Here is a 10892-nt window from a genome sequence, read left to right as displayed (position 1 = left end):
ATTTTGGGAACCAAGCTTTAGGAGATTAGAGTATTGGTAAAGCATGGGGGCTATGAGAGACAGATCTTGCAGAATCAAAAATTTTGAAAACTACTGCCTTAGATAAGCATGGAAATGTTGGGGTGAGTATCCAGAGACCAACAGATAGTACTAGGGAGGAACAAAACAAAAGCACATATGGAGTTGGTGGATGCAGTGAACATAAGAAGGCTGGATACAATGAGACATGGCCTTGCGTTGAAGGGGAGAAATAGGGTGGAATTGTGGAGGAAAGTAATATAGAATTTGTGGGCCTGGATGGGAGTAAAGACTGAGAAATTGCTTTATTGTTGAAGTGAGGGGAAAGAAAGATGACATCTTGAATGATTTTTTTGTGGGGGAGAAGAAGATTAAAAGGAATTTTGGGGTGGAAGTGGAGTTTTGAGGGTGGATAAGAAAAACATTTTTTTAAGAGGACAGAGCATGCCTTAGATCCCGTGAAGAGCAGGGGAGTTTTGAATGTTCACCCTTTAGCTGGGCTAGAGTTTACTTCATTGCCCTTCTGCAGTGCTAAAAACCCAATTCCCATAGAAAAGCACATGGAGACCTAGATTTCAGTCACTGAGGATTTTCAGCAAGGACTGCACAGGGGTCAACCTCCCCAACCAGGTTCAAAAGAACAAAAGGAATTAACTTAAATCTTACCAGCTTGACAAAATCTTATTATAAAGAAACATAATAAACAACAACTTAATTTATACAATGTAACATGACTACTTTATAAGCTACATACATTATTTTCACAGTTATACATAAACATAAATTAAAAAAATAATCTAAGCAAATCAGTCCCCACAGAAACACAGTGAGAAGAAACTCGGAGTTCCCAAAAACTTAGGCTGTGTTCACCTGAGTCTCAGTTAGAGTCTTTGATCACCAAATCTATACAGTCTGATGACTCAAAAGCAACATCTTCCTTCCACCTGCTCGTAGAAATTTTCAGCTGGAATCCATGCAGACTCTTCCTCCTCCTCTGCTGAAATCATTCCATTCAGTATATAGATTTTTAAAAGCCCTGTTACAAGAAAACACATAACTGAGAATATCAAAATATAAATGACTTTCCCCATCATCACATTTAAATAAAAGAAGAGTTGGTGAATCATACTAGTTGACACAATTGAACTAAAACAGTTTGGTTAAAATCAAACATTCAAAGTATAGAATTAAAACATTTTTTTCCCTCCCAATTTTCACTTTCTATACTTAACATTGTCAGGGTGTCCCCGTTGGAGGGTTAACAATATCACTAACCTACTGCAAAATGATTCAGAGTTAGGGAAAACAGCCTCCTTTCTGTTCCTGGGGCTCAGCTTCTCCGAACCCACACAGTGCACATGGCCTTTTGCAAACCAGCTGCCTTCATGGAGTCTGAGTCCAGCAACAGGGAAACTATTGAGCATGCCCAAAACTATTGAGCATACCCAAAACCCAATCCCAGAAACATCTACGTATAGAAAGCTAACTGTGTATCTGCCTAGCAACAATGACCCAGACAACGCATTCGTACCCACTCCCCAATAGATCTCTTAGCGATATCCCCTTATTAGGCACGTGGGTTACAAATGCACCAGAGGACGACAAATGACAGAGCTGCAAAAATTCTTTTGGGGGAGGATCCCCACTGATCCCCAGTACAAGGCCCTTGACTTCCCTTAGCTGAATATGTTTAAATTATACTGTTCCTAGGCTTTCTTTAAAATTGGTAATTGTGAAAATGCTTTTTAGACATTACAGTAAAAATCTTTCTTCTGACCCATACAATATCAACAAACAGTAATTAATGTTGTACAAAAACAATTAGAAAACAATACTTGTTTCAAAAACATACATCACTAATATATCCACAGGGAATATAACTGCCTTCTACCAAGCTTTGAAAATAGATTTCAACAGCATATGCGTAGAACCTGCCAAGAGCCACCACTCATGGAGTTAGCAAAAGTGATCGCTTCTAAGAGGTAGTCTCTCTTCAAAGGTTTGCACACCAGAGTGCGGTGGCTGCTGACCAGGCCCCCAGCTTCGAAGGTAACACTGCCACCAGCAGTAGTGCAGAAGTAAGGAAGTTGGGTTTCTGCTACAGGTTTTTATGGATGGGAGTAAGAAAATGTGGTTGCTGGTCACAGATGATAGGTTGTCGCTCTTCACATTTAAATTATAGAGGGAAAATGTTCCGTGCCCTCTGCAAGTAGTAGCTTGTGACAGGTGGTCTCTCTTCAGATGTGGTCGCTGTCAAGGTTCCTTCCCCACTCTGAACTCTAGGGACAGATGTGGGGACCTGCATGAAAGACCCCCTAAGCTTATTCTTACCAGCTTAGGTTAAAAACTTCCCCAAGGTACAAACTTTGCCTTGTCCTTGAACTATATGCTGCCACCACCAAGCATTTTAAACAAAGAACAGGGAAAGAGCCCACTTGGAGACATCTTCCCCCAAAATATCCCCCCCAAGCCCTACACCCCCTTTCCTGAGGAAGGCTTGATAATAATCCTCACCAATTGGTGCAGGTAAACACAGACCCAAACCCTTGGATCTTAAGAACAATGGAAAATCAATCAGGTTCTTAAAAGAATTATTTTAATTAAAGAAAAGGTAAAAGAATCACCTCTGTAAAATCAGGATGGTAAATACCTTACAGGGTAATCAGATTCAAAACATAGAGAATCCCTCTAGGCAAAACCTTAAATTACAAAAAGTCACAAAAACAGGAATATACATTCCATCCAGCACAGCTTATTTTACCAGCCATTAAACAAAAGAAAATCGAATGCATTTTCTAGCTAGATTACTTACTAATTTAATAGGAGTTGGAAGGCTTCCATTTCTGATCTGTTCTCGGCAAAAGCATCACACAGATAGACTGAACCCTTTGTTTCCCCCCCCCTCCAGATTTGAAAGTATCTTGTCCCCTCATTGGTCATTTTGGGTCAGGTTGCCAGCGAGGTTACCTTAGCTTCTTAACCCTTTACAGGTGAAAGGGTCTTGCCTCTGGCCAGGAGGGATTTTATAGCACTCTATACAGAAAGGTGGTTACCCTTTCCTTTATATTTATGACAGTCGTGAAGGCAGTTTTTACTGTAATCTAACTGCAGAATTCTAACACTTCAGGGCCAGACGTTCAAAAAGGTCAATGCTTACAGGGATTTAGGGAACTCCACAAGTGGCCTGCTTTTCAATAAAGCTCCACTCCAATTTAAGAATCTAAATGAAATGGCCCGATTTCCACAAACATGCTCAGCCCCCAACCACTCTCTTTGTAGTCAATGGGAACAGCAGGGTGCGGGTCCCTTTTTTAGACTTCACAAAACCACTATTTATTAAATCTAGTGTTGATAGGAATATTGGATGTGTTATAATAGTGGAGATGCAGCCCAAAGGTCCCTCTTGTTTCCTATCCTATCTTTGATAGTGGAAAGTACCAGATACATCAGAAAAAAGTACAATGCACAATGCTGGAATAACCTGCCTATAGTCAAAATTTCTTCCTAACTCCTCCAGTCAGTGGTGGCTGTCTTATACCTTGAAGCATTACAATGTCTAATCCTATTCTGAATCCTATTTAGCTCCTGCTCTCAAAGATATTTTGTGATATCAGGTTAATCCCTTTGAAGTCAATGGGACTACCCACAGAACATAAAGTTAAGCTCATGCCTCTGTAGGATCAGGACCTTAGCTGTACTTTTATATGTGACTGCTAGTGGAATTGACTTCATAGAATTAACACTGCAAACACTGAATTTCTGGTTTATAGATCCTGGTGCCCGAGGTAAATTACAAGTTAATTCAATGTGACCTCGGTAGTTTTTCCCCTTGTTTGATGGCAGTGGTATCATGAAAGGATTTATGCAGTAGTCCACAATGAGCATTGTGGAGTGTGTTTACTTTAGTGGATTCCAGTAGAATAAGTCAGGATTTACACCAGTGCAGCATAGATCAGAATAAGGCCCAGAAACTTGACCCATGACGCTAATCTTGTATTTGTGTTCTTCTACCTCAGTATTTTGTTTACTTGACACTGCATGCGTCCTTATAGACAATTCTGTGCTGCTGGTACTATTTCAAAATGTTCAGTATCTTCTTACCATAATTTGTTCTCATTAGGTTTATAATTGTATTCTGTGTGTTCATAGAACAATTAGCAGTGCTTTTCATTTATCAACATAACTTTAACTTTGAGTGTTTGGCCAGTTACCAAGCATATTTCATTCTTTTTTCCATTTTCTTTGCAATTTGCTCTAAGTTCAAGGTGCCACCAAATTATGTATCTTCAGCAAACTAACAAGTTTATAATTGGACATACTGTCTATCTCATTTATTCAAATTGCAAATGGCAGAATAAGCAATGACCCTCCTAAATCCCCGGTTCATTTCCTCAACCCCAGTTGGACATAAATCATCTATAATTACACTGTTTCCATTCTGTAGCTGTTTGTAATTTTGTATTTATTCTTTTGCTCTGTCATGGATCTTTCTTGATTTAACTTAAATTGCAATTATAAATGGGATTCTTCCCTTCCCGGAAAACATTCATGTTGAAACCTGATTACTGGGCTGATCTATTGCTAGCAAAATAGTAGTCAATTTCTGTTTTTATTAATATTTTGGCTAATGGGCTTTGTCTTCCCTCTGTTTAAACTGTGCAGTTGCAGTTATCTTGGCTAGTGGTGCAAATGCTGTTGCACAAGTGTTAAGCATAATTTGAAACTAGCACATTTTTGTACATTTCTGCAAAATAGCAAAAAGGCAATGCATTAGGGGTGCCAGTTTTGCTACCAAAACCGGATGGCTTGTTGTATTTGTTGTGATATTAATTCAATAAAATGACAAAAATTCCTTCCAAATAACTGCAACATTTTGCAAAATTATATTGAATATTGCTTACAAAACATCTTAGATTGGCCCTAAAGGGAGTGGTTCAGAGAATGGCTAAATCTTCAGATCCTGTCTCCTCATTCAAAACATCACCTGGGTGGTTGTTTTTTATGTCTGCCCCACACAGAGAGAACAGTGGCTTATGTAGATGTGACTTACTGGTACAGGTACAACCCAACCCAGTTAAGGAAGCAGGATTTCACTCCAACACATTCTGAATATGCCTTGAAAGACAACTGAACACTTTTTTTTAGTACTGGTTAGCTGAGGGAAACTGTCCACACTTATATAAATATCAGCTGTCTCTCTTCACCAGTCCTCAAATTCTGTGAGTCCTTTGTTCTTATGCTATGGTAATAAGAAGCACTGTCCTATTGGAAATCCATTCATTAGCATGACACAGGAAGCTTGTTTATTGTAATCAATGTGGACATAAACTTGTATGTAATGTTAGTAAAATTCATTAGGATCTCTTTGGATGAAAGGCATTCAATGTATAGGAATGATGAGTTTTATCCCCCCTTAAAACTGACAAAGGGATTTAGCCACACAACTCTTAATGGGAGACGTGGCTGGGATTGACTGAAGAACACAAGTCCACTGAAAGTCAATGTATTCCTAAGTAGAGATGAGAATAAAACTATTTTTTTAAATTTGGTGGCAATTCTGAAATATCAATAAAAATGCTTGGTTTTGGCTCAAACCAAATCTTTTTTTTTTTTTTGAATCCTTGGCAAATCAGAAGTCAGTTTGGGGTCAAACAAAACATTTCATTTGACCCAAAATGCCACTCCCACCACCACTTCCTCCTGTTTTGTGAATACACCTAAGTCCCTATCACGGGGTTCACTCCTTGCTGGTGGCTTCCTGCTGGCCATCCTGGGGATTAGCTCTGGCCAGGCATTGCACCCTCCTCTGGCGGTCTTTTTCCCATAATCCTCTCACCCTGCGGCACCTCTCGCTCCAGAAACTGTGGCCTCTTCTTTGTAACTCTGCCCTCCAGCTGGGTCACCACACATATTCCCCTTTCTGGGGTAATGTAACAAAGTCTTTCCCAGACAAACCATCCCAGGCAGTCTGCTATCCTCTGCCTGGCCTGTACCACAGCCCCAGTGGCTGGTAGAGGAATCTGAGCCCTCCCTCTACTCTGGGTTCCAGCTCAGGGGCCCTCCAGTCAGCAGCCAAGGTCTACACTGTCCTGCCTTGATGCTTTCCCCGGGAGCCTTCTCCTACCTTCCTGGCTAGCCCCCCTTCTGGGTTCACCAGCCTCCCAATTCCATCATCTCAGGGGGTGACAGCAGCCTACCTCTCTGCAGCCCCCTTCTGTTGCCAGCTTATATAGCTTATATAGGCCCTGCCTGGCCCTGCCCAGCTGAGCCTCATGTCTAATTAATCAATCCCCATGCCCTGGCTCCACCTTCAGGTGCAGCCTGGACATTTAATTAGGCCTAATTTACTCTGCCAGGGTCAATGTGGGGAGTACACCCCATCGCAGTCCCCCTGTGAATCTAGCCTGGAAAAAACTAGGGCTAAAACTATTTGACAAATCTGTGCATTTTTTGGTGAATAGGCTACATTTTTTATTTTTATTTTTTTGGATAAATAGTTCAACTCTACTCCTAAATCATGGAATTGCTTTTGAAAATAGTAACCCTGCGTGGTTACATTCCCCAACCTGATTTGAAAATCTCAATCACTGTTACTGCAACAAACAGTAAACACAGATGACAGCAAAGGGCAAATCCAGAGGTGATATGTAAGGTGAGGTATTTAGAAACCTCTGTACCTTGTCACCTGACTCTTATGTGGGTAGTTTTTATACATGCTAAAGGGCTGGAAGAAGGTGTAACTTAATGTATATCTTCTTCCAGTTCTTCAGTGTCCAAATCAGCACAAAAGGAGTCAACATTACTGAGAAGTATCAATGTTACTGTTAGGGTGTCTAACCTTACACATCCTTTTGCAACACATGCCCTAACAGTCTCTACAGGCCTCCCAAACATTATTCAGTTGCAACACACAGGGTATAGCTGCTGATTATCTGATGTAGAAACCAAATAAAATGAATAAATATTTCATCCGGAATGAAAATATACGCAAGTCTTATGATGAGGCTTAAGTGGTGCGGAAGATCTTTCACAAGCCCTCTGCACTTGGGGGAATTTAATGGATAGTGATTAAATAGTTATTTTACACTTATGAAATAAAACTTAGTTCTTTTTCTATAAAGAAGATACGTGGGTAAAAATTTAAGGGTTAACATATGAAATTGCTTGAAATGAAGAGTTCACTTAACTCCATTAAAAAGGATGAGTCAAGACAATACTCAACAGATCTGATCTGCATAATTGTCTTCTTACTTCAATCAGTATCTGATAAAGGGAAGGCATAACTTTAATTTATTAAGTGCATTTAATGTCTCCAAATCATGAATAACCTGGCTCAGATTTGGCTGGTAACAAGAAAATGGACTCTGAAACTGTGCCATCTGATCCACTGTCCAACATTAAGTATAAAAGTGGCTGGACTGAAATTGAAAGCTAAGCAAGAGAGAATCAGGGGTTAATTGCTTTGATGAACTGTTAGAGAGACAAAAGAAGCAGTGATATACCGTGCTGCTCAAGCAACACAAATTTAACCAATAAAACAGTCTGTCTTATTCAAACAAGTATAATTATCTGTCACTGTTAATTATTGTGCTCAGGGTTTAGATTAATGGAATCCTATAAAGTAGCCTTTGCCATCTACACCTCTGTCTTGTTCAATTTGTATGTAAAACGTAACCTGTCCCCCATGTTTAAAAGACACTGTCACGGGATGATTTTAGCTTTTGAAAACCCTTGTTTTTACAAAATCGCCGGTAAATAAAAATGTGCCTAAAATTTTATTTTTAATTCCAATTAAGCTTTTTTGCTTTGGGATTTAATCGTCCCCCACTGCAGCATTTGGAACCCAGATAGTGCAGCATTGTGCCGGTGCACGCATACAACATTGTGCTGCAGTCAGCAGTGAACCTTGACTAGTCTACTTTCTTTGTCCTTGCTGAATTAAATGCAAAAGTAACAGATCAGCCTTAATAGTTAGAGCTAGTTACACATCAAAAATTCCTTCAATTTTAATAACTGAAGCAGCTGCATCACTGGAAAGGGGAAAATTGATTTAAATAATTTATTTTTAACTTCATAATATTGTGATGGTGGCATAATATTGCTGAGGCTCAGTACTTATTCACCTATTTGTCCCAATATTACAATGCCGATCTGATGACCCTGTATGCCTAGCCACAGTTGAGCTAGTGAAGAATGAAGAGTGTAAACTTTCACTCTGAATGTCCTTCCTTCTGGCTATTCCTGCCACAGCAAGTGGAAGACAAACCTTAAAATGTATAGAGATTAATAATAATAATAACAACACTTAGCTCTTATAGCACTTTTTACTGACATACCTGTATGCGAGAGAAATGTTCCTATTTTAATTATGGGGAAACTGAGGCACACAGCAGTCAAGTGACTTGTACAAGGTCAGTGGCAGAACTGGGAATAGAATAAAGCCTCCTGACTGAGGTTCAGCCCATGCAAAGCTTGGATACTTATACTAATTTATTTATTTATTTATTGCAGTGTTGTTGTGGTGCTTTTTTCCAGAGGCTCTTCCTTGAGGTGACCCATAAAGAGGTTGGCATATTGGGGAGTTATTCTAATACCCATGGCTGTTCCCATGGTTTGGGAAAAGTGTTTGTTAAGGGCTTATCTACACTTAAAAGGCTACCACTGCACCATTATAGTGCTTCAGTGTAGACACTACCTATATCAGTGGGAGGGATTCTCTTGTCAGCATAGGTAATGCACCTCCCCAAGAGGCGGTAGCTAGGTCAACAGAATTCTGTCTACATGGGTATTTAGGTCGGCTTAACTATGCTGCTCAGGGGTGTGTGGATTTTTCATACTCTTGACTGAGATAGTTAAACTGATCTAATTTTTAAGTGTAGACTAGGCCTAAGTGTGAAGTTGTGGTGAGTGAGGATGAAATGGGTGAGTTTGGTGATGTGTGTTGGGTGGATTTCTGAGCATTTGGCATTAACTTGTATGTTTTTGGAGGTAGGCTGTGATGCAGTCATGGTGAGGGATATTGGTGTATAGGGAGGTGATGTCCATGGTGTCATGGATGGTGTTCTGGGTGAAGTTTTCAGTGTTGTGGAGTATCTGGAGGAAGTCAGTAGTGGCTTGAAGGAAGATGGCCCTTTGTATGGTGAGCGATTTAAGGATGGTTTCTATGAAGTCTGATATTCCTTCAGTAAGAGTGCCATGGCCAGATATGATGGGTCTGCCTAGGTTCTCTTTTTTATCTTGGGAAGCATGTAGAACATGCTTGGGGCGGGTTTGGGGGGGTGAGACTGAAGAGTTTTTCTTGGAGTTGTTTGGAGGAGGATTTGATAATTTCTTTAAGTTCCTGTGTAAACTGTGATGTGGGGTCTTTTTTGAATCCTTTATAGAAGGAGGTGTCAGAGAGTTGTCTGTTGGCCTTTTGGACGTAGTTATCCTGATTAAGGACTATGATAGCATCCCTCTTTGTCTGCAGGTTGTATCACTATCTAGTGGTTGGATTTCAGGGACTGTGTAGTTATCCTCTCAGTGGTAGAGAGATTGTGGTGGATGTGATGTTTGAGAATTTCAGTCGATTTTCTCCCCTTCCCCGGCCTCCCAAAGCAATCGATGTAATGATCCAATATGTGGTTTCCTCCACTGCAGGGGAAGGAAATAGTTTATTCTTTTTCTAAAGGCTGATGGTGGGGATGTAGTGGTTGTGGGAGGTGTCACCTTTATTATGAAAGAATTTCTTGAGACAGAGTCAGCGGAAGAATTCTTCTAGTTCTCCATGTGGTAGTATGTTGTCAGGTTCTCTGCTGGCATAAGTTCAGTCCCTTGGAGAGTACAGATGCTTCAGTTCTGGGTAGGAGTATTCTTGATAAAGTTGAGGTGTCATGTAGTGTCAATGTGGTGGGGGTATGGTGTCTTGATTTCTCCTGCAAGTGCAGTTCTGTTGGTTGTGGAGTTGTTCCACTTTTTGTATTTGTATTAGATGGCTGTTACAGGATTTTTCTATAGTTAAGTTTCCTGATTTTTTTTTCTTCCCAATGTGTGGTAGCATGTGATGATTTTTTGTTTGATGTGGTCCCTTCTGGAGCATGTAAGGTGCAAGAGCTGGTTCCTGTCTTCTGAAGAAGAACTCTATTTAGCTTAACAGCTCACACCTTCCACAAACAGAGAAGCTGGTCCAATAAAATATATTGCCTCACCTACCTTCTCTCTTGTATAGTGCGTACTGTATATCTGAAATATCCAAACACCTTGTCCCTGTAAAAGTTGCCTGGCAGTCACATGAAAATGAGTTCTCAGGCACTTCTTACCTCTTCTTGCTTGAGAGAAACAGAAAGTTTCTTTCAGGGTGATTCATGTGTCTCTTTTTGAAATCCAAAATAGACCTTTGAAGGGTCGCACTCTGCAAAAATGAAATGTAACAAAAAATGTTATCCACACATTTTCAAACTGTAAAAAAACCTTCAACTTGTGCTGTGGTGAAGGTTCAATAGGAAGAAATGCTCACTGATTTTATCTGAACCAAACAACCTATGTCTCGGCACAATCTTATTAAAGTGAAATAATGAGTTTAACTTAGTGTGGCCTAGTGAATGAAGCACTGAACTGGGACTCAGGAGACCTGTGTGCTATTCCTTGCTCTGTCCTGACTTGCTGGGTAATTTTGGACAAGTCACTTCACCTCTGTGTTTCAGTTTTCTCATCTGCAAAATGGGGATAATGACACTGACCTCCTTTGTACAATGCTTTGTGATCTCCTGATGATGAGAGCTAGGTACTATTTGTAATGTTCTTTTAAAGGAACAGAACTTCCCAATAGGATCTGGAAGATTTTATATGATACAGAACAAGATCTCAGTTGGAGCTGCTACTGTGTGAACAAAGAA

General features: G+C 40.1%; 1 long non-coding RNA gene across 1 annotated transcript; it reads right to left on the bottom strand.

Moving 5' to 3' along the window:
• Positions 1 to 680: 680 nt before the first annotated feature.
• Positions 681 to 10408, bottom strand: LOC122464431. Its single transcript, XR_006288448.1, has 2 exons — positions 10317 to 10408; positions 681 to 1054 (listed from the first exon to the last, which is right to left on the bottom strand). It is a non-coding gene; the product is annotated as an uncharacterized LOC122464431 (long non-coding RNA).
• Positions 10409 to 10892: the final 484 nt, after the last annotated feature.

Source organism: Chelonia mydas, chromosome 2 (assembly GCF_015237465.2).
Source record: "Chelonia mydas isolate rCheMyd1 chromosome 2, rCheMyd1.pri.v2, whole genome shotgun sequence".
NCBI lineage: Eukaryota > Metazoa > Chordata > Testudines > Cheloniidae > Chelonia > Chelonia mydas.
Note: the sequence above shows the minus strand (reverse complement) of the source record. Positions and strands in the feature narration are given on the sequence as shown.